The 23825-nt window shown below is 32.9% G+C and overlaps 12 non-coding genes across 12 annotated transcripts; all 12 read right to left on the bottom strand.

The window, feature by feature from the left end:
* Positions 1-848: 848 nt before the first annotated feature.
* TRNAL-AAG (transfer RNA leucine (anticodon AAG)) lies at positions 849-930 on the bottom strand. Its single transcript has one exon. It is a non-coding gene; the product is annotated as a tRNA-Leu (tRNA).
* Positions 931-2106: 1176 nt separating this feature from the next.
* Positions 2107-2188, bottom strand: TRNAL-AAG (transfer RNA leucine (anticodon AAG)). The gene has a single exon. It is a non-coding gene; the product is annotated as a tRNA-Leu (tRNA).
* A 2767-nt stretch (positions 2189-4955) lies between these two features.
* On the bottom strand, positions 4956-5037 carry TRNAL-AAG (transfer RNA leucine (anticodon AAG)). Its single transcript has one exon. It is a non-coding gene; the product is annotated as a tRNA-Leu (tRNA).
* A 2764-nt stretch (positions 5038-7801) lies between these two features.
* On the bottom strand, positions 7802-7883 carry TRNAL-AAG (transfer RNA leucine (anticodon AAG)). The gene has a single exon. It is a non-coding gene; the product is annotated as a tRNA-Leu (tRNA).
* Positions 7884-10647: 2764 nt separating this feature from the next.
* Positions 10648-10729, bottom strand: TRNAL-AAG (transfer RNA leucine (anticodon AAG)). The gene has a single exon. It is a non-coding gene; the product is annotated as a tRNA-Leu (tRNA).
* A 1340-nt stretch (positions 10730-12069) lies between these two features.
* TRNAL-AAG (transfer RNA leucine (anticodon AAG)) lies at positions 12070-12151 on the bottom strand. The gene has a single exon. It is a non-coding gene; the product is annotated as a tRNA-Leu (tRNA).
* Positions 12152-13493: 1342 nt separating this feature from the next.
* TRNAL-AAG (transfer RNA leucine (anticodon AAG)) lies at positions 13494-13575 on the bottom strand. The gene has a single exon. It is a non-coding gene; the product is annotated as a tRNA-Leu (tRNA).
* Positions 13576-14916: 1341 nt separating this feature from the next.
* On the bottom strand, positions 14917-14998 carry TRNAL-AAG (transfer RNA leucine (anticodon AAG)). The gene has a single exon. It is a non-coding gene; the product is annotated as a tRNA-Leu (tRNA).
* Positions 14999-16338: 1340 nt separating this feature from the next.
* Positions 16339-16420, bottom strand: TRNAL-AAG (transfer RNA leucine (anticodon AAG)). Its single transcript has one exon. It is a non-coding gene; the product is annotated as a tRNA-Leu (tRNA).
* A 1341-nt stretch (positions 16421-17761) lies between these two features.
* Positions 17762-17843, bottom strand: TRNAL-AAG (transfer RNA leucine (anticodon AAG)). The gene has a single exon. It is a non-coding gene; the product is annotated as a tRNA-Leu (tRNA).
* A 1341-nt stretch (positions 17844-19184) lies between these two features.
* Positions 19185-19266, bottom strand: TRNAL-AAG (transfer RNA leucine (anticodon AAG)). The gene has a single exon. It is a non-coding gene; the product is annotated as a tRNA-Leu (tRNA).
* Positions 19267-22030: 2764 nt separating this feature from the next.
* Positions 22031-22112, bottom strand: TRNAL-AAG (transfer RNA leucine (anticodon AAG)). The gene has a single exon. It is a non-coding gene; the product is annotated as a tRNA-Leu (tRNA).
* Between the last annotated feature and the right edge of the window lie 1713 nt (positions 22113-23825).

Genomic DNA, 23825 nt, shown 5'->3' on the forward strand with positions numbered 1-23825 from the left:
TAGCTTCTTTTATACCTTATCTACTTTAGGAAGCCACTTTGATATAAGTCACTGGATCTTCTCCTTTTCAGTTGGTTAATATCTGATCAATCATCAGTTGATGATAAATTGTTTTAAATTACTGCATGTGACAGCTTAAGGTGTGCTTCCACCAACCAAATTTAGCTTCTTTTATACCTTATCTACTTTAGGAAACCACTTTGATATATATCACTGGATCTTATCCTTGGAGAATAAATATGGCAGCAGTGGGATTTGATTCCAACGGCTTGAATAGCTCTGTCATCCTACAACCTGCTGTACACTTCAAAATATTTTAGCTCTCATATCTGGAATGTCATTCAAAACTTTACCCAAAGTCAGGAAAAGCTGAGATAAAATGCAAAAGAAGCCAGGTACATTTAACAAGTAATGATTATATTTGACTTCAAATTTCCTTCATTTAGCGCAACTGATGTATCCAAACAACTTTGAAGTATTATTCAAATGCCTAAAATAGACAGCTGTGAGATTAAAATCCAGAGTGATAGAAAAGTTAGAGAAATCGGAATATAAATCCATCAATTTATACCAATGAGGCGCGTTGCCAACATTTCCATCTCTAATTGTATGATAAGACAACTCAGTAATTAAATATTAGTTATGAAATTACTTCTAATTACTTCATGCCAACTTAATTTTGGCTCTTCTTGACTGTTAGCAGATAACATTTTTAAAACATTTGGGAAGTCTCTTGTAACAATGATGAACTGTTGAGTAGCTAGAGGAATCTTTCACCAACAAATTTTAGCTCGAAAAAAAGAATCAGTTTGACATCAATAACTGGCCTACTCTTTGTATAATAAATATGGCAGCAGAGGGATTTGAACCCACACCTCCAAAGAGACTGGAGCCTTAATCCAGCGCCTTAGACCGCTCGGCCATGCTACCACATGTGCTTATCATTAGGATAGCTCACAGATCTAGAACAAAATTAAAGGGTTTTTTGTATTAAAGTATTAATTGAAAAGATGGCAGCAAAGGTTAAAAGAAAGTTCATTATTAAACATAAAATCGATGAGAAATTCATATTTTTTATTGAATGGCATTTTGTTTATTTTCATTGAAATAACAAAAGAAATTGAGATGCATGATGTAGTAAAATATTAGTTCTGATAGGGCACATAATTAATTCATGCAAAATTAAAATTTGAATATCTTTACTGTTAGCAGATATCATTATTTTAAAGGTTTGAGAAGACTGTTGCAACTATGATGAACGGTTTAGAACTCGGTGACTAATGCAGGATACTATCACCATCCTTTTTCAGTTGGTTAATATCTGATCAATCATGAATTGATGATAAATTGTTTTGAACTACTGCATGTGACAGCTTAAGGTGTGCTTCCACCAACCAAATGTAGCTTCTTTTATACCTTATCTACTTTAGGAAACCACTTTGATATATATCACTGGATCTTCTCCTTGGAGAATAAATATGGCAGCAGTGGGATTTGATTCCAACAGCTTGAATAGCTCTGTCATCCTACAACCTGCTGTACACTTTAAAATATTTTAGCTCTCATATCTGGAATGTCATTCAAAACTTTACCCAAAGTCAGGAAAAGCTGAGATAAAATGCAAAAGAAGCCAGGTACATTTAACAAGTAATGATTATATTTGACTTCAAATTTCCTTCATTTAGCGCAACTGATGTATCCAAACAACTTTGAAGTATTATTCAAATGCCTAAAATAGACAGCTGTGAGATTAAAATCCAGAGTGATAGAAAAGTTAGAGAAATCGGAATATAAATCCATCAATTTATACCAATGAGTCACGTTGCCAACATTTCCATCTCTAATTGTATGATAAGACAACTCAGTAATTAAATATTAGTTATGATATTACTTCTAATTACTTCATGCCAACTTAATTTTGGCTCATTTTGACTGTTAGCAGATAACATTTTTAAAACATTTGGGAAGTCTCTTGTAACAATGATGAACTGTTGAGTAGCTAGAGGAATCTTCCACCAACAAATTTCAGCTGGGTAATATCCTTTCTAATGAAAAAAAAGAATCAGTTTGACATCAATAACTGGCCTACTCTTTGTATAATAAATATGGCAGCAGAGGGATTTGAACCCACGCCTCCGAAGAGACTGGAGCCTTAATCCAGCGCCTTAGACCACTCAGCCATGCTACCACATGTGTTTATCGTTAGGATAGCTCACAGATCTAGAACATCAAAATTAAAGGTTTTTTGGTTTTAAAGTATTAATTGAAAAGATGTCAGCAAAGGTTAAAAGAAAGTTCATTATTAAACATAAAATCGATGAGAAATTCATATTTTTTATTGAATTGCATTTTGTTTATTTTCATTGAAATAACAAAAGAAATTGAGATGCATGAAGTAGTAAAATAATAGTTCTGATAGGGCACATAATTAATTCATGCAAAATTAAAATTTGAATATCTTTACTGTTAGCAGATATCATTATTTTAAAGGTTTGAGAAGACTGTTGCAACTATGATGAACGGTTTAGAACTCGGTGACTAATGCAGGATACTATCACCATCCTTTTTCAGTTGGTTAATATCTGATCAATTATGAATTGATGATAAATTGTTTTGAACTACTGCATGTGACAGCTTAAGGTGTGCTTCCACCAACCAAATGTAGCTTCTTTTATACCTTATCTACTTTAGGAAACAACTTTGATATAAGTCACTGGATCTTCTCCTTTTCAGTTAGTTAATATCTGATCAATCATCAGTTGATGATAAATTGTTTTAAACTACCTGCATGTGACAGCTTAAGGTGTGCTTCCACCAACCAAATTTAGCTTATTTTATACCTTATCTACTTTAGGAAACCACTTTGATATATATCACTGGATCTTCTCCTTGGAGAATAAATATGGCAGCAGTGGGATTTGATTCCAACGGCTTGAATAGCTCTGTCATCCTACAACCTGCTGTACACTTTAAAATATTTTAGCTCTCATATCTGGAATGTCATTCAAAACTTTACCCAAAGTCAGGAAAAGCTGAGATAAAATGCAAAAGAAGCCAGGTACATTTAACAAGTAATGATTATATTTGACTTCAAATTTCCTTCATTTAGCGCAACTGATGTATCCAAACAACTTTGAAGTATTATTCAAATGCCTAAAATAGACAGCTGTGAGATTAAAATCCAGAGTGATAGAAAAGTTAGAGAAATCGGAATATAAATCCATCAATTTATACCAATGAGTCACGTTGCCAACATTTCCATCTCTAATTGTATGATAAGACAACTCAGTAATTAAATATTAGTTATGATATTACTTCTAATTACTTCATGCCAACTTAATTTTGGCTCATCTTGACTGTTAGCAGATAACATTTTTAAAACATTTGGGAAGTCTCTTGTAACAATGATGAACTGTTGAGTAGCTAGAGGAATCTTTCATCAACAAATTTCAGCTGGGTAATATCCTATCTAATGCAAAAAAAAAAATCACATTGACATCAATAACTGGCCTACTCTTTGTATAATAAATATGGCAGCAGTGGGATTTTAACCCACACCTCCGAAGAGACTGGAGCCTTAATCCAGCGCCTTAGACCGCTTGGCCATGCTACCACATGTGCATATCATTTGGATAGCTCACAGATCTAGAACATCAACATTAAAGGGTTTTTTGTTTTAAAGTATTAATTGAAAAGATGTCAGAAAAGGTTAAAAGAAAGTTCATTATTAAACATAAAATCGATGAGAAATTCATATTTTTTATTGAATTGCATTTTGTTTATTTTCATTGAAATAATAAAAAGAAATTGAGATGCATGAAGTAGTAAAATATTAGTTCTGATAGGGCACATAATTACTTCATGCAAAAGTAAAATTTGAATATCTTTACTGTTAGCAGATATCATTATTTTAAAGGTTTGAGAAGACTGTTGCAACTATGATGAACGGTTTAGAACTCGGTGACTAATGCAGGATACTATCACCATCCTTTTTCAGTTGGTTAATATCTGATCAATCATGAATTGATGATAAATTGTTTTGAACTACTGCATGTGACAGCTTAAGGTGTGCTTCCACCAACCAAATGTAGCTTCTTTCATACCTTATATACTTTAGGAAACCACTTTGATATAAGTCACTGGATCTTCTCCTTTTCAGTTGGTTAATATCTGATCAATCATCAGTTGATGATAAATTGTTTTAAACTACTGCATGTGACAGCTTAAGGTGTGCTTCCACCAACCAAATTTAGCTTCTTTTATACCTTATCTACTTTAGGAAACCACTTTGGTATATATCACTGGATCTTCTCCTTGGAGAATAAATATGGCAGCAGTGGGATTTGATTCCAGTGGCTTGAATAGCTCTGTCATCCTACAACCTGCTGTACACTTTAAAATATTTTAGCTCTCATATCTGGAATGTCATTCAAAACTTTACCCAAAGTCAGGAAAAGCTGAGATAAAATGCAAAAGAAGCCAGGTACATTTAACAAGTAATGATTATATTTGACTTCAAATTTCCTTCATTTAGCACAACTGATGTATCCAAACAATTTTGAAGTATTATTCAAATGCCTAAAATAGACAGCTGTGAGATTAAAATCCAGAGTGATAGAAAAGTTAGAGAAATCGGAATATAAATCCATCAATTTATACCAATGAGTCACGTTGCCAACATTTCCATCTCTAATTGTATGATAAGACAACTCAGTAATTAAATATTAGTGATGATATTACTTCTAGTTACTTCATGCCAACTTAATTTTGGCTCATCTTGACTGTTAGCAGATAACATTTTTAAAACATTTGGGAAGTCTCTTGTAACAATGATGAACTGTTGAGTAGCTAGAGGAATCTTCCACCAACAAATTTCAGCTGGGTAATATCCTTTCTAATGGAAAAAAAGAATCAGTTTGACATCAATAACTGGCCTACTCTTTGTATAATAAATATGGCAGCAGAGGGATTTGAACCCACGCCTCCGAAGAGACTGGAGCCTTAATCCAGCGCCTTACACCCCTCGGCCATGCTACCACATGTGCTTATCATTAGGATAGCTCACAGATCTAGAACATCAAAATTAAAGTTTTTTTTGTTTTAAAGTATTAATTGAAAAGATGTCAGCAAAGGTTAAAAGAAAGTTCATTATTAAACATAAAATCGATGAGAAATTCATATTTTTTTTGAATTGCATTTTGTTTATTTTCATTGAAATAACAAAAGAAATTGAGATGCATGAAGTATTAAAATATTAGTTCTGATAGGGCACATAATTAATTCATGCAAAATTAAAATTTTAATATCTTTACTGTTAGCAGATATCATTATTTTAAAGGTTTGAGAAGACTGTTGCAACTATGATGAACGGTTTAGAACTCGGTGACTAATGCAGGATACTATCACCATCCTTTTTCAGTTGGTTAATATCTGATCAATCATGAATTGATGATATTTTGTTTTGAACTACTGCATGTGACAGCTTAAGGTGTGCTTCCACCAACCAAATGTAGCTTCTTTCATACCTTATATACTTTAGGAAACCACTTTGATATAAGTCACTGGATCTTCTCCTTTTCAGTTGGTTAATATCTGATCAATCATCAGTTGATGATAAATTGTTTTAAACTACTGCATGTGACAGCTTAAGGTGTGCTTCCACCAACCAAATTTAGCTTCTTTTATACCTTATCTACTTTAGGAAACCACTTTGATATATATCACTGGATCTTCTCCTTGGAGAATAAATATGGCAGCAGTGGGATTTGATTCCAGCAGCTTGAATAGCTCTGTCATCCTACAACCTGCTGTACACTTTAAAATATTTTAGCTCTCATATCTGGAATGTCATTCAAAACTTTACCCAAAGTCAGGAAAAGCTGAGATAAAATGCAAAAGAAGCCAGGTACATTTAACAAGTAATGATTATATTTGACTTCAAATTTCCTTCATTTAGCGCAACTGATGTATCCAAACAACTTTGAAGTATTATTCAAATGCCTAAAATAGACAGCTGTGAGATTAAAATTTAGAGTGATAGAAAAGTTAGAGAAATCGGAATATAAATCCATCAATTTATACCAATGAGTCACGTTGCCAACATTTCCATCTCTAATTGTATGATAAGACAACTCAGTAATTAAATATTAGTTATGATATTACTTCTAATTACTTCATGCCAACTTAATTTTGGCTCATCTTGACTGTTAGCAGATAACATTTTTAAAACATTTGGGAAGTCTCTTGTAACAATGATGAACTGTTGAGTAGCTAGAGGAATCTTTCACCAACAAATTTCAGCTGGGTAATATCCTATCTAATGGAAAAAAAGAATCACTTTGACATCAATAAATGGCCTACTCTTTGTATAATAAATATGGCAGCAGTGGGATTTGAACCCATGCCTCCGAAGAAACTGGAGCCTTAATCCAGCGCCTAAGACCGCTCGGCCATGCTACCACATGTGCATATCATTAGGATAGCTCACAGATCTAGAACATCAAAATTAAAGGGTTTTTTGTTTTAAAGTATTAATTGAAAAGATGTCAGCAAAGGTTAAAAGAAAGTTCATTATTAAACATAAAATCGATGAGAAAATCATATTTTTTATTGAATTGCATTTTGTTTATTTTCATTGAAATAACAAAAGAAATTGAGATGCATGAAGTAGTAAAATATTAGTTCTGATAGGGCACATAATTACTTCATGCAAAATTAAAATTTGAATATCTTTACTGTTAGCAGATATCATTATTGTAAAGGTTTGAGAAGACTGTTGCAACTATGATGAACGGTTTAGAACTCGGTGACTAATGCAGGATACTATCACCATCCTTTTTCAGTTGGTTAATATCTGATCAATCATGAATTGATGATAAATTGTTTTGAACTACTGCATGTGACAGCTTAAGGTGTGCTTCCACCAACCAAATGTAGCTTCTTTTATACCTTATATACTTTAGGAAACCACTTTGATATAAGTCACTGGATCTTCTCCTTTTCAGTTGGTTAATATCTGATCAATCATCAGTTGATGATAAATTGTTTTAAACTACTGCATGTGACAGCTTAAGGTGTGCTTCCACCAACCAAATTTAGCTTCTTTTATACCTTATCTACTTTAGGAAACCATTTTGGTATATATCACTGGATCTTCTCCTTGGAGAATAAATATGGCAGCAGTGGGATTTGATTCCAGTGGCTTTAATAGCTCTGTCATCCTACAACCTGCTGTACACTTTAAAATATTTTAGCTCTCATATCTGGAATGTCATTCCAAACTTTACGCAAAGTCAGGAAAAGCTGAGATAAAATGCAAAAGAAGCCAGGTACATTTAACAAGTAATGATTATATTTGACTTCAAATTTCCTTCATTTAGCGCAACTGATGTATCCAAACAACTTTGAAGTATTATTCAAATGCCTAAAATAGACAGCTGTGAGATTAAAATCCAAAGTGATAGGAAAGTTAGAGAAATCGGAATATAAATCCATCAATTTATACCAATGAGTCACGTTGCCAACATTTCCATCTCTAATTGTATGATAAGACAACTCAGTAATTAAATATTAGTTATGATATTACTTCTAATTACTTCATGCCAACTTAATTTTGGCTCATCTTGACTGTTAGCAGATAACATTTTTAAAACATTTGGGAAGTCTCTTGTAACAATGATGAACTGTTGAGTAGCTAGAGGAATCTTCCACCAACAAATTTCAGCTGGGTAATATCCTTTCTAATGGAAAAAATAGAATCAGTTTGACATCAATAACTGGCCTACTTTTTGTATAATAAATATGGCAGCAGAGGGATTTGAACCCACGCCTCCGAAGAGACTGGAGCCTTAATCCAGCGCCTTAGACCGCTCGGCCATGCTACCACATGTGCTTATCATTAGGATAGCTCACAGATCTAGAACATCAAAATTAAAGGTTTTTTTGTTTTAAAGTATTAATTGAAAAGATGTCAGCAAAGGTTAAAAGAAAGTTCATTATTAAACATAAAATCGATGAGAAATTCATATTTTTTTTGAATTGCATTTTGTTTATTTTCATTGAAATAACAAAAGAAATTGAGATGCATGAAGTAGTAAAATATTAGTTCTGATAGGGCACATAATTAATTCATGCAAAATTAAAATTTGAATATCTTTACTGTTAGCAGATATCATTATTTTAAAGGTTTGAGAAGACTGTTGCAACTATGATGAACGGATTAGAACTCGGTGACTAATGCAGGATACTATCACCATCCTTTTTCAGTTGGTTAATATCTGATAAATCATGAATTGATGATAAATTGTTTTGAACTACTGCATGTGACAGCTTAAGGTGTGCTTCCACCAACCAAATGTAGCTTCTTTTATACCTTATCTACTTTAGGAAACCACTTTGATATAAGTCACTGGATCTTCTCCTTTTCAGTTGGTTAATATCTGATCAATCATCAGTTGATGATAAATTGTTTTAAACTACTGCATGTGACAGCTTAAGGTGTGCTTCCACCAACCAAATTTAGCTTCTTTTATACCTTATCTACTTTAGGAAACCACTTTGATATATATCACTGGATCTTCTCCTTGGAGAATAAATATGGCAGCAGTGGGATTTGATTCCAACAGCTTGAATAGCTCTGTCATCCTACAACCTGCTGTACACTTTAAAATATTTTAGCTCTCATATCTGGAATGTCATTCAAAACTTTACCCAAAGTCAGGAAAAGCTGAGATAAAATGCAAAAGAAGCCAGGTACATTTAACAAGTAATGATTATATTTGACTTCAAATTTCCTTCATTTAGCGCAACTGATGTATCCAAACAACTTTGAAGTATTATTCAAATGCCTAAAATAGACAGCTGTGAGATTAAAATCCAGAGTGATAGAAAAGTTAGAGAAATCGGAATATAAATCCATCAATTTATACCAATGAGTCACGTTGCCAACATTTCCATCTCTAATTGTATGATAAGACAACTCAGTAATTAAAAATTAGTTATGATATTACTTCTAATTACTTCATGCCAACTTAATTCTGGCTCATCTTGACTGTTAGCAGATAACATTTTTAAAACATTTGGGAAGTCTCTTGTAACAATGATGAACTGTTGAGTAGCTAGAGGAATCTTTCACCAACAAATTTCAGCTGGGTAATATCCTATCTAATGGAAAAAAAAAATCACATTGACATCAATAACTGGCCTACTCTTTGTATAATAAATATGGCAGCAGTGGGATTTTAACCCACGCCTCCGAAGAGACTGGAGCCTTAATCCAGCGCCTGAGACCGCTTGGCCATGCTACCACATGTGCATATCATTTGGATAGCTCACAGATCTAGAACATCAACATTAAAGGGTTTTTTGTTTTAAAGTATTAATTGAAAAGATGTCAGCAAAGGTTAAAAGAAAGTTCATTATTAAACATAAAATCGATGAGAAATTCATATTTTTTATTGAATTGCATTTTGTTTATTTTCATTGAAATAACAAAAGAAATTGAGATGCATGAAGTAGTAAAATATTAGTTCTGATAGGGCACATAATTACTTCATGCAAAATTAAAATTTGAATATCTTTACTGTTAGCAGATATCATTATTGTAAAGGTTTGAGAAGACTGTTGCAACTATGATGAACGGTTTAGAACTCGGTGACTAATGCAGGATACTATCACCATCCTTTTTCAGTTGGTTAATATCTGATCAATCATGAATTGATGATAAATTGTTTTGAACTACTGCATGTGACAGCTTAAGGTGTGCTTCCACCAACCAAATGTAGCTTCTTTTATACCTTATATACTTTAGGAAACCACTTTGATATAAGTCACTGGATCTTCTCCTTTTCAGTTGGTTAATATCTGATCAATCATCAGTTGATGATAAATTGTTTTAAACTACTGCATGTGACAGCTTAAGGTGTGCTTCCACCAACCAAATTTAGCTTCTTTTATACCTTATCTACTTTAGGAAACCATTTTGGTATATATCACTGGATCTTCTCCTTGGAGAATAAATATGGCAGCAGTGGGATTTGATTCCAGTGGCTTTAATAGCTCTGTCATCCTACAACCTGCTGTACACTTTAAAATATTTTAGCTCTCATATCTGGAATGTCATTCCAAACTTTACGCAAAGTCAGGAAAAGCTGAGATAAAATGCAAAAGAAGCCAGGTACATTTAACAAGTAATGATTATATTTGACTTCAAATTTCCTTCATTTAGCGCAACTGATGTATCCAAACAACTTTGAAGTATTATTCAAATGCCTAAAATAGACAGCTGTGAGATTAAAATCCAAAGTGATAGGAAAGTTAGAGAAATCGGAATATAAATCCATCAATTTATACCAATGAGTCACGTTGCCAACATTTCCATCTCTAATTGTATGATAAGACAACTCAGTAATTAAATATTAGTTATGATATTACTTCTAATTACTTCATGCCAACTTAATTTTGGCTCATCTTGACTGTTAGCAGATAACATTTTTAAAACATTTGGGAAGTCTCTTGTAACAATGATGAACTGTTGAGTAGCTAGAGGAATCTTCCACCAACAAATTTCAGCTGGGTAATATCCTTTCTAATGGAAAAAATAGAATCAGTTTGACATCAATAACTGGCCTACTTTTTGTATAATAAATATGGCAGCAGAGGGATTTGAACCCACGCCTCCGAAGAGACTGGAGCCTTAATCCAGCGCCTTAGACCGCTCGGCCATGCTACCACATGTGCTTATCATTAGGATAGCTCACAGATCTAGAACATCAAAATTAAAGGTTTTTTTGTTTTAAAGTATTAATTGAAAAGATGTCAGCAAAGGTTAAAAGAAAGTTCATTATTAAACATAAAATCGATGAGAAATTCATATTTTTTTTGAATTGCATTTTGTTTATTTTCATTGAAATAACAAAAGAAATTGAGATGCATGAAGTAGTAAAATATTAGTTCTGATAGGGCACATAATTAATTCATGCAAAATTAAAATTTGAATATCTTTACTGTTAGCAGATATCATTATTTTAAAGGTTTGAGAAGACTGTTGCAACTATGATGAACGGATTAGAACTCGGTGACTAATGCAGGATACTATCACCATCCTTTTTCAGTTGGTTAATATCTGATAAATCATGAATTGATGATAAATTGTTTTGAACTACTGCATGTGACAGCTTAAGGTGTGCTTCCACCAACCAAATGTAGCTTCTTTTATACCTTATCTACTTTAGGAAACCACTTTGATATAAGTCACTGGATCTTCTCCTTTTCAGTTGGTTAATATCTGATCAATCATCAGTTGATGATAAATTGTTTTAAACTACTGCATGTGACAGCTTAAGGTGTGCTTCCACCAACCAAATTTAGCTTCTTTTATACCTTATCTACTTTAGGAAACCACTTTGATATATATCACTGGATCTTCTCCTTGGAGAATAAATATGGCAGCAGTGGGATTTGATTCCAACAGCTTGAATAGCTCTGTCATCCTACAACCTGCTGTACACTTTAAAATATTTTAGCTCTCATATCTGGAATGTCATTCAAAACTTTACCCAAAGTCAGGAAAAGCTGAGATAAAATGCAAAAGAAGCCAGGTACATTTAACAAGTAATGATTATATTTGACTTCAAATTTCCTTCATTTAGCGCAACTGATGTATCCAAACAACTTTGAAGTATTATTCAAATGCCTAAAATAGACAGCTGTGAGATTAAAATCCAGAGTGATAGAAAAGTTAGAGAAATCGGAATATAAATCCATCAATTTATACCAATGAGTCACGTTGCCAACATTTCCATCTCTAATTGTATGATAAGACAACTCAGTAATTAAATATTAGTTATGATATTACTTCTAATTACTTCATGCCAACTTAATTCTGGCTCATCTTGACTGTTAGCAGATAACATTTTTAAAACATTTGGGAAGTCTCTTGTAACAATGATGAACTGTTGAGTAGCTAGAGGAATCTTTCACCAACAAATTTCAGCTGGGTAATATCCTATCTAATGGAAAAAAAAAATCACATTGACATCAATAACTGGCCTACTCTTTGTATAATAAATATGGCAGCAGTGGGATTTTAACCCACGCCTCCGAAGAGACTGGAGCCTTAATCCAGCGCCTTAGACCGCTTGGCCATGCTACCACATGTGCATATCATTTGGATAGCTCACAGATCTAGAACATCAACATTAAAGGGTTTTTTGTTTTAAAGTATTAATTGAAAAGATGTCAGCAAAGGTTAAAAGAAAGTTCATTATTAAACATAAAATCGATGAGAAATTCATATTTATTATTGAATTGCATTTTGTTTATTTTCATTGAAATAATAAAAAGAAATTGAGATGCATGAAGTAGTAAAATATTAGTTCTGATAGGGCACATAATTACTTCATGCAAAATTAAAATTTGAATATCTTTACTGTTAGCAGATATCATTATTTTAAAGGTTTGAGAAGACTGTTGCAACTATGATGAACGGTTTAGAACTCGGTGACTAATGCAGGATACTATCACCATCCTTTTTCAGTTGGTTAATATCTGATCAATCATGAATTGATGATAAATTGTTTTGAACTACTGCATGTGACAGCTTAAGGTGTGCTTCCACCAACCAAATGTAGCTTCTTTCATACCTTATATACTTTAGGAAACCACTTTGATATAAGTCACTGGATCTTCTCCTTTTCAGTTGGTTAATATCTGATCAATCATCAGTTGATGATAAATTGTTTTAAACTACTGCATGTGACAGCTTAAGGTGTGCTTCCACCAACCAAATTTAGCTTCTTTTATACCTTATCTACTTTAGGAAACCACTTTGGTATATATCACTGGATCTTCTCCTTGGAGAATAAATATGGCAGCAGTGGGATTTGATTCCAGTGGCTTGAATAGCTCTGTCATCCTACAACCTGCTGTACACTTTAAAATATTTTAGCTCTCATATCTGGAATGTCATTCAAAACTTTACCCAAAGTCAGGAAAAGCTGAGACAAAATGCAAAAGAAGCCAGGTACATTTAACAAGTAATGATTATATTTGACTTCAAATTTCCTTCATTTAGCGCAACTGATGTATCCAAACAACTTTGAAGTATTATTCAAATGCCTAAAATAGACAGCTGTGAGATTAAAATCCAGAGTGATAGAAAAGTTATAGAAATCGGAATATAAATCCATCAATTTATACCAATGAGTCACGTTGCCAACATTTCCATCTCTAATTATATGATAAGACAACTCAGTAATTAAATATTAGTGATGATATTACTTCTAGTTACTTCATGCCAACTTAATTTTGGCTCATCTTGACTGTTAGCAGATAACATTTTTAAAACATTTGGGAAGTCTCTTGTAACAATGATGAACTGTTGAGTAGCTAGAGGAATCTTCCACCAACAAATTTCAGCTGGGTAATATCCTTTCTAATGGAAAAAAAGAATCAGTTTGACATCAATAACTGGCCTACTTTTTGAATAATAAATATGGCAGCAGAGGGATTTGAACCCACGCCTCCGAAGAGACTGGAGCCTTAATCCAGCGCCTTAGACCGCTCGGCCATGCTACCACATGTGTTTATCATTAGGATAGCTCACAGATCTAGAACATCACAATTAAAGGGTTTTTTGTTTTAAAGTAGTAATTGAAAAGATGTCAGCAAAGGTTAAATGAAAGTTCATTATTAAACATAAAATCGATGAGAAATTCATATTTTTTATTGAATTGCATTTTGTTTATTTTCATTGAAATAACAAAAGAAATTGAGATGCATGAAGTAGTAAAATATTAGTTCTGATAGGGCACATAATTAATTCATGCAAAATTAAAATTTGAATATCTTTACTGTTAGCAGATATCATTATTTTAAAGGTTTGAGAAGACTGTTGCAACTATGATGAACGGTTTAGAACTCGGTGACTAATGCAGGATACTATCACCATCCTTTTTCAGTTGGTTAATATCTGATCAATCATGAATTGATGATAAATTGTTTTGAACTACTGCATGTGACAGCTTAAGGTGTGCTTCCACCAACCAAATGTAGCTTCTTTTATACCTTATCTACTTTAGGAAACCACTTTGATATAAGTCACTGGATCTTCTCCTTTTCAGTTGGTTAATATCTGATCAATCATCAGTTGATGATAAATTGTTTTAAACTACTGCATGTGACAGGTTAAGGTATGCTTCCACCAACCAAATTTAGCTTCTTTTATACCTTATCTACTTTAGGAAACCACTTTGATATATATCACTGGATCTTCTCCTTGGAGAATAAATATGGCAGCAGTGGGATTTGATTCCAACAGCTTGAATAGCTCTGTCATCCTACAACCTGCTGTACACTTTAAAATATTTTAGCTCTCATATCTGGAATGTCATTCAAAACTTTACCCAAAGTCAGGAAAAGCTGAGATAAAATGCAAAAGAAGCCAGGTACATTTAACAAGTAATGATTATATTTGACTTCAAATTTCCTTCATTTAGCACAACTGATGTATCCAAACAATTTTGAAGTATTATTCAAATGCCTAAAATAGACATCTGTGAGATTAAAATCCAGAGTGATAGAAAAGTTAGAGAAATCGGAATATAAATCCATCAATTTATACCAATGAGTCACGTTGCCAACATTTCCATCTCTAATTGTATGATAAGACAACTCAGTAATTAAATATTAGTGATGATATTACTTCTAGTTACTTCATGCCAACTTAATTTTGGCTCATCTTGACTGTTAGCAGATAACATTTTTAAAACATTTGGGAAGTCTCTTGTAACAATGATGAACTGTTGAGTAGCTAGAGGAATCTTCCACCAACAAATTTCAGCTGGGTAATATCCTTTCTAATGGAAAAAAAGAATCAGTTTGACATCAATAACTGGCCTACTCTTTGTATAATAAATATGGCAGCAGAGGGATTTGAACCCACGCCTCCGAAGAGACTGGAGCCTTAATCCAGCGCCTTACACCCCTCGGCCATGCTACCACATGTGCTTATCATTAGGATAGCTCACAGATCTAGAACATCAAAATTAAAGGTTTTTTTGTTTTAAAGTATTAATTGAAAAGATGTCAGCAAAGGTTAAAAGAAAGTTCATTATTAAACATAAAATCGATGAGAAATTCATATTTTTTTTGAATAGCATTTTGTTTATTTTCATTGAAATAACAAAAGAAATTGAGATGCATGAAGTATTAAAATATTAGTTCTGATAGGGCACATAATTAATTCATGCAAAATTAAAATTTGAATATCTTTACTGTTAGCAGATATCATTATTTTAAAGGTTTGAGAAGACTGTTGCAACTATGATGAACGGTTTAGAACTCGGTGACTAATGCAGGATACTATCACCATCCTTTTTCAGTTGGTTAATATCTGATCAATCATGAATTGATGATATTTTGTTTTGAACTACTGCATGTGACAGCTTAAGGTGTGCTTCCACCAACCAAATGTAGCTTCTTTCATACCTTATATACTTTAGGAAACCACTTTGATATAAGTCACTGGATCTTCTCCTTTTCAGTTGGTTAATATCTGATCAATCATCAGTTGATGATAAATTGTTTTAAACTACTGCATGTGACAGCTTAAGGTGTGCTTCCACCAACCAAATTTAGCTTCTTTTATACCTTATCTACTTTAGGAAACCACTTTGATATATATCACTGGATCTTCTCCTTGGAGAATAAATATGGCAGCAGTGGGATTTGATTCCAGCAGCTTGAATAGCTCTGTCATCCTACAACCTGCTGTACACTTTAAAATATTTTAGCTCTCATATCTGGAATGTCATTCAAAACTTTACCCAAAGTCAGGAAAAGCTGAGATAAAATGCAAAAGAAGCCAGGTACATTTAACAAGTAATGATTATATTTGACTTCAAATTTCCTTCATTTAGCGCAACTGATGTATCCAAACAACTTTGAAGTATTATTCAAATGCCTAAAATAGACAGCTGTGAGATTAAAATTTAGAGTGATAGAAAAGTTAGAGAAATCGGAATATAAATCCATCAATTTATACCAATGAGTCACGTTGCCAACATTTCCATCTCTAATTGTATGATAAGACAACTCAGTAATTAAATATTAGTTATGATATTACTTCTAATTACTTCATGCCAACTTAATTTTGGCTCATCTTGACTGTTAGCAGATAACATTTTTAAAACATTTGGGAAGTCTCTTGTAACAATGATGAACTGTTGAGTAGCTAGAGGAATCTTTCACCAACAAATTTCAGCTGGGTAATATCCTATCTAATGGAAAAAAAGAATCACTTTGACATCAATAAATGGCCTACTCTTTGTATAATAAATATGGCAGCAGTGGGATTTGAACCCATGCCTCCGAAGAGACTGGAGCCTTAATCCAGCGCCTAAGACCGCTCGGCCATGCTACCACATGTGCATATCATTAGGATAGCTCACAGATCTAGAACATCAAAATTAAAGGGTTTTTTGTTTTAAAGTATTAATTGAAAAGATGTCAGCAAAGGTTAAAAGAAAGTTCATTATTAAACATAAAATCGATGAGAAATTCATATTTTTTATTGAATTGCATTTTGTTTATTTTCATTGAAATAACAAAAGAAATTGAGATGCATGAAGTAGTAAAATATTAGTTCTGATAGGGCACATAATTACTTCATGCAAAATTAAAATTTGAATATCTTTACTGTTAGCAGATATCATTATTTTAAAGGTTTGAGAAGACTGTTGCAACTATGATGAACGGTTTAGAACTCGGTGACTAATGCAGGATACTATCACCATCCTTTTTCAGTTGGTTAATATCTGATCAATCATGAATTGATGATAAATTGTTTTGAACTACTGCATGTGACAGCTTAAGGTGTGCTTCCACCAACCAAATGTAGCTTCTTTTATACCTTATATACTTTAGGAAACCACTTTGATATAAGTCACTGGATCTTCTCCTTTTCAGTTGGTTAATATCTGATCAATCATCAGTTGATGATAAATTGTTTTAAACTACTGCATGTGACAGCTTAAGGTGTGCTTCCACCAACCAAATTTAGCTTCTTTTATACCTTATCTACTTTAGGAAACCATTTTGGTATATATCACTGGATCTTCTCCTTGGAGAATAAATATGGCAGCAGTGGGATTTGATTCCAGTGGCTTTAATAGCTCTGTCATCCTACAACCTGCTGTACACTTTAAAATATTTTAGCTCTCATATATGGAATGTCATTCCAAACTTGACGCAAAGTCAGGAAAAGCTGAGATAAAATGCAAAAGAAGCCAGGTACATTTAACAAGTAATGATTATATTTGACTTCAAATTTCCTTCATTTAGCGCAACTGATGTATCCAAACAACTTTGAAGTATTATTCAAATGCCTAAAATAGACAGCTGTGAGATTAAAATCCAAAGTGATAGGAAAGTTAGAGAAATCGGAATATAAATCCATCAATTTATACCAATGAGTCACGTTGCCAACATTTCCATCTCTAATTGTATGATAAGACCACTCAGTAATTAAATATTAGTTATGATATTACTTCTAATTACTTCATGCCAACTTAATTTTGGCTCATCTTGACTGTTAGCAGATAACATTTTTAAAACATTTGGGAAGTCTCTTGTAACAATGATGAACTGTTGAGTAGCTAGAGGAATCTTCCACCAACAAATTTCAGCTGGGTAATATCCTTTCTAATGGAAATAAAGAATCAGTTTGACATCAATAACTGGCCTACTTTTTGAATAATAAATATGGCAGCAGAGGGATTTGAACCCACGCCTCCGAAGAGACTGGAGCCTTAATCCAGCGCCTTAGACCGCTCGGCCATGCTACCACATGTGCTTATCATTAGGATAGCTCACAGATCTAGAACATCACAATTAAAGGGTTTTTTGTTTTAAAGTAGTAATTGAAAAGATGTCAGCAAAGGTTAAATGAAAGTTCATTATTAAACATAAAATCGATGAGAAATTCATATTTTTTATTGAATTGCATTTTGTTTATTTTCATTGAAATAACAAAAGAAATTGAGATGCATGAAGTAGTAAAATATTAGTTCTGATAGGGCACATAATTAATTCATGCAAAATTAAAATTTGAATATCTTTACTGTTAGCAGATATCATTATTTTAAAGGTTTGAGAAGACTGTTGCAACTATGATGAACGGATTAGAACTCGGTGACTAATGCAGGATACTATCACCATCCTTTTTCAGTTGGTTAATATCTGATCAATCATGAATTGATGATAAATTGTTTTGAACTACTGCATGTGACAGCTTAAGGTGTGCTTCCACCAACCAAATGTAGCTTCTTTTATACCTTATCTACTTTAGGAAACCACTTTGATATAAGTCACTGGATCTTCTCCTTTTCAGTTGGTTAATATCTGATCAATCATCAGTTGATGATAAATTGTTTTAAACTACTGCATGTGACAGGTTAAGGTATGCTTCCACCAACCAAATTTAGCTTCTTTTATACCTTATCTACTTTAGGAAACCACTTTGATATATATCACTGGATCTTCTCCTTGGAGAATAAATATGGCAGCAGTGGGATTTGATTCCAACAGCTTGAATAGCTCTGTCATCCTACAACCTGCTGTACACTTTAAAATATTTTAGCTCTCATATCTGGAATGTCATTCAAAACTTTACCCAAAGTCAGGAAAAGCTGAGATAAAATGCAAAAGAAGCCAGGTACATTTAACAAGTAATGATTATATTTGACTTCAAATTTCCTTCATTTAGCACAACTGATGTATCCAAACAATTTTGAAGTATTATTCAAATGCCTAAAATAGACAGCTGTGAGATTAAAATCCAGAGTGATAGAAAAGTTAGAGAAATCGGAATATAAATCCATCAATTTATACCAATGAGTCACGTTGCCAACATTTCCATCTCTAATTGTATGATAAGACAACTCAGTAATTAAATATTAGTGATGATATTACTTCTAGTTACTTCATGCCAACTTAATTTTGGCTCATCTTGACTGTTAGCAGATAACATTTTTAAAACATTTGGGAAGTCTCTTGTAACAATGATGAACTGTTGAGTAGCTAGAGGAATCTTCCACCAACAAATTTCAGCTGGGTAATATCCTTTCTAATGGAAAAAAAGAATCAGTTTGACATCAATAACTGGCCTACTCTTTGTATAATAAATATGGCAGCAGAGGGATTTGAACCCACGCCTCCGAAGAGACTGGAGCCTTAATCCAGCGCCTTACACCCCTCGGCCATGCTACCACATGTGCTTATCATTAGGATAGCTCACAGATCTAGAACATCAAAATTAAAGTTTTTTTTGTTTTAAAGTATTAATTGAAAAGATGTCAGCAAAGGTTAAAAGAAAGTTCATTATTAAACATAAAATCGATGAGAAATTCATATTTTTTTTGAATAGCATTTTGTTTATTTTCATTGAAATAACAAAAGAAATTGAGATGCATGAAGTATTAAAATATTAGTTCTGATAGGGCACATAATTAATTCATGCAAAATTAAAATTTGAATATCTTTACTGTTAGCAGATATCATTATTTTAAAGGTTTGAGAAGACTGTTGCAACTATGATGAACGGTTTAGAACTCGGTGACTAATGCAGGATACTATCACCATCCTTTTTCAGTTGGTTAATATCTGATCAATCATGAATTGATGATATTTTGTTTTGAACTACTGCATGTGACAGCTTAAGGTGTGCTTCCACCAACCAAATGTAGCTTCTTTCATACCTTATATACTTTAGGAAACCACTTTGATATAAGTCACTGGATCTTCTCCTTTTCAGTTGGTTAATATCTGATCAATCATCAGTTGATGATAAATTGTTTTAAACTACTGCATGTGACAGCTTAAGGTGTGCTTCCACCAACCAAATTTAGCTTCTTTTATACCTTATCTACTTTAGGAAACCACTTTGATATATATCACTGGATCTTCTCCTTGGAGAATAAATATGGCAGCAGTGGGATTTGATTCCAGCAGCTTGAATAGCTCTGTCATCCTACAACCTGCTGTACACTTTAAAATATTTTAGCTCTCATATCTGGAATGTCATTCAAAACTTTACCCAAAGTCAGGAAAAGCTGAGATAAAATGCAAAAGAAGCCAGGTACATTTAACAAGTAATGATTATATTTGACTTCAAATTTCCTTCATTTAGCGCAACTGATGTATCCAAACAACTTTGAAGTATTATTCAAATGCCTAAAATAGACAGCTGTGAGATTAAAATTTAGAGTGATAGAAAAGTTAGAGAAATCGGAATATAAATCCATCAATTTATACCAATGAGTCACGTTGCCAACATTTCCATCTCTAATTGTATGATAAGACAACTCAGTAATTAAATATTAGTTATGATATTACTTCTAATTACTTCATGCCAACTTAATTTTGGCTCATCTTGACTGTTAGCAGATAACATTTTTAAAACATTTGGGAAGTCTCTTGTAACAATGATGAACTGTTGAGTAGCTAGAGGAATCTTTCACCAACAAATTTCAGCTGGGTAATATCCTATCTAATGGAAAAAAAGAATCACTTTGACATCAATAAATGGCCTACTCTTTGTATAATAAATATGGCAGCAGTGGGATTTGAACCCATGCCTCCGAAGAAACTGGAGCCTTAATCCAGCGCCTAAGACCGCTCGGCCATGCTACCACATGTGCATATCATTAGGATAGCTCACAGATCTAGAACATCAAAATTAAAGGGTTTTTTGTTTTAAAGTATTAATTGAAAAGATGTCAGCAAAGGTTAAAAGAAAGTTCATTATTAAACATAAAATCGATGAGAAAATCATATTTTTTATTGAATTGCATTTTGTTTATTTTCATTGAAATAACAAAAGAAATTGAGATGCATGAAGTAGTAAAATATTAGTTCTGATAGGGCACATAATTACTTCATGCAAAATTAAAATTTGAATATCTTTACTGTTAGCAGATATCATTATTGTAAAGGTTTGAGAAGACTGTTGCAACTATGATGAACGGTTTAGAACTCGGTGACTAATGCAGGATACTATCACCATCCTTTTTCAGTTGGTTAATATCTGATCAATCATGAATTGATGATAAATTGTTTTGAACTACTGCATGTGACAGCTTAAGGTGTGCTTCCACCAACCAAATGTAGCTTCTTTTATACCTTATATACTTTAGGAAACCACTTTGATATAAGTCACTGGATCTTCTCCTTTTCAGTTGGTTAATATCTGATCAATCATCAGTTGATGATAAATTGTTTTAAACTACTGCATGTGACAGCTTAAGGTGTGCTTCCACCAACCAAATTTAGCTTCTTTTATACCTTATCTACTTTAGGAAACCATTTTGGTATATATCACTGGATCTTCTCCTTGGAGAATAAATATGGCAGCAGTGGGATTTGATTCCAGTGGCTTTAATAGCTCTGTCATCCTACAACCTGCTGTACACTTTAAAATATTTTAGCTCTCATATCTGGAATGTCATTCCAAACTTTACGCAAAGTCAGGAAAAGCTGAGATAAAATGCAAAAGAAGCCAGGTACATTTAACAAGTAATGATTATATTTGACTTCAAATTTCCTTCATTTAGCGCAACTGATGTATCCAAACAACTTTGAAGTATTATTCAAATGCCTAAAATAGACAGCTGTGAGATTAAAATCCAAAGTGATAGGAAAGTTAGAGAAATCGGAATATAAATCCATCAATTTATACCAATGAGTCACGTTGCCAACATTTCCATCTCTAATTGTATGATAAGACAACTCAGTAATTAAATATTAGTTATGATATTACTTCTAATTACTTCATGCCAACTTAATTTTGGCTCATCTTGACTGTTAGCAGATAACATTTTTAAAACATTTGGGAAGTCTCTTGTAACAATGATGAACTGTTGAGTAGCTAGAGGAATCTTCCACCAACAAATTTCAGCTGGGTAATATCCTTTCTAATGGAAAAAATAGAATCAGTTTGACATCAATAACTGGCCTACTTTTTGTATAATAAATATGGCAGCAGAGGGATTTGAACCCACGCCTCCGAAGAGACTGGAGCCTTAATCCAGCGCCTTAGACCGCTCGGCCATGCTACCACATGTGCTTATCATTAGGATAGCTCACAGATCTAGAACATCAAAATTAAAGGTTTTTTTGTTTTAAAGTATTAATTGAAAAGATGTCAGCAAAGGTTAAAAGAAAGTTCATTATTAAACATAAAATCGATGAGAAATTCATATTTTTTTTGAATTGCATTTTGTTTATTTTCATTGAAATAACAAAAGAAATTGAGATGCATGAAGTAGTAAAATATTAGTTCTGATAGGGCACATAATTAATTCATGCAAAATTAAAATTTGAATATCTTTACTGTTAGCAGATATCATTATTTTAAAGGTTTGAGAAGACTGTTGCAACTATGATGAACGGATTAGAACTCGGTGACTAATGCAGGATACTATCACCATCCTTTTTCAGTTGGTTAATATCTGATAAATCATGAATTGATGATAAATTGTTTTGAACTACTGCATGTGACAGCTTAAGGTGTGCTTCCACCAACCAAATGTAGCTTCTTTTATACCTTATCTACTTTAGGAAACCACTTTGATATAAGTCACTGGATCTTCTCCTTTTCAGTTGGTTAATATCTGATCAATCATCAGTTGATGATAAATTGTTTTAAACTACTGCATGTGACAGCTTAAGGTGTGCTTCCACCAACCAAATTTAGCTTCTTTTATACCTTATCTACTTTAGGAAACCACTTTGATATATATCACTGGATCTTCTCCTTGGAGAATAAATATGGCAGCAGTGGGATTTGATTCCAACAGCTTGAATAGCTCTGTCATCCTACAACCTGCTGTACACTTTAAAATATTTTAGCTCTCATATCTGGAATGTCATTCAAAACTTTACCCAAAGTCAGGAAAAGCTGAGATAAAATGCAAAAGAAGCCAGGTACATTTAACAAGTAATGATTATATTTGACTTCAAATTTCCTTCATTTAGCGCAACTGATGTATCCAAACAACTTTGAAGTATTATTCAAATGCCTAAAATAGACAGCTGTGAGATTAAAATCCAGAGTGATAGAAAAGTTAGAGAAATCGGAATATAAATCCATCAATTTATACCAATGAGTCACGTTGCCAACATTTCCATCTCTAATTGTATGATAAGACAACTCAGTAATTAAATATTAGTTATGATATTACTTCTAATTACTTCATGCCAACTTAATTCTGGCTCATCTTGACTGTTAGCAGATAACATTTTTAAAACATTTGGGAAGTCTCTTGTAACAATGATGAACTGTTGAGTAGCTAGAGGAATCTTTCACCAACAAATTTCAGCTGGGTAATATCCTATCTAATGGAAAAAAAAAATCACATTGACATCAATAACTGGCCTACTCTTTGTATAATAAATATGGCAGCAGTGGGATTTTAACCCACGCCTCCGAAGAGACTGGAGCCTTAATCCAGCGCCTGAGACCGCTTGGCCATGCTACCACATGTGCATATCATTTGGATAGCTCACAGATCTAGAACATCAACATTAAAGGGTTTTTTGTTTTAAAGTATTAATTGAAAAGATGTCAGCAAAGGTTAAAAGAAAGTTCATTATTAAACATAAAATCGATGAGAAATTCATATTTTTTATTGAATTGCATTTTGTTTATTTTCATTGAAATAACAAAAGAAATTGAGATGCATGAAGTAGTAAAATATTAGTTCTGATAGGGCACATAATTACTTCATGCAAAATTAAAATTTGAATATCTTTACTGTTAGCAGATATCA

This window comes from Taudactylus pleione, unplaced genomic scaffold (genome assembly GCF_031769625.1).
Source record: "Taudactylus pleione unplaced genomic scaffold, aTauple2 ptg000016l, whole genome shotgun sequence".
Taxonomy (NCBI): Eukaryota; Metazoa; Chordata; class Amphibia; order Anura; family Myobatrachidae; genus Taudactylus; species Taudactylus pleione.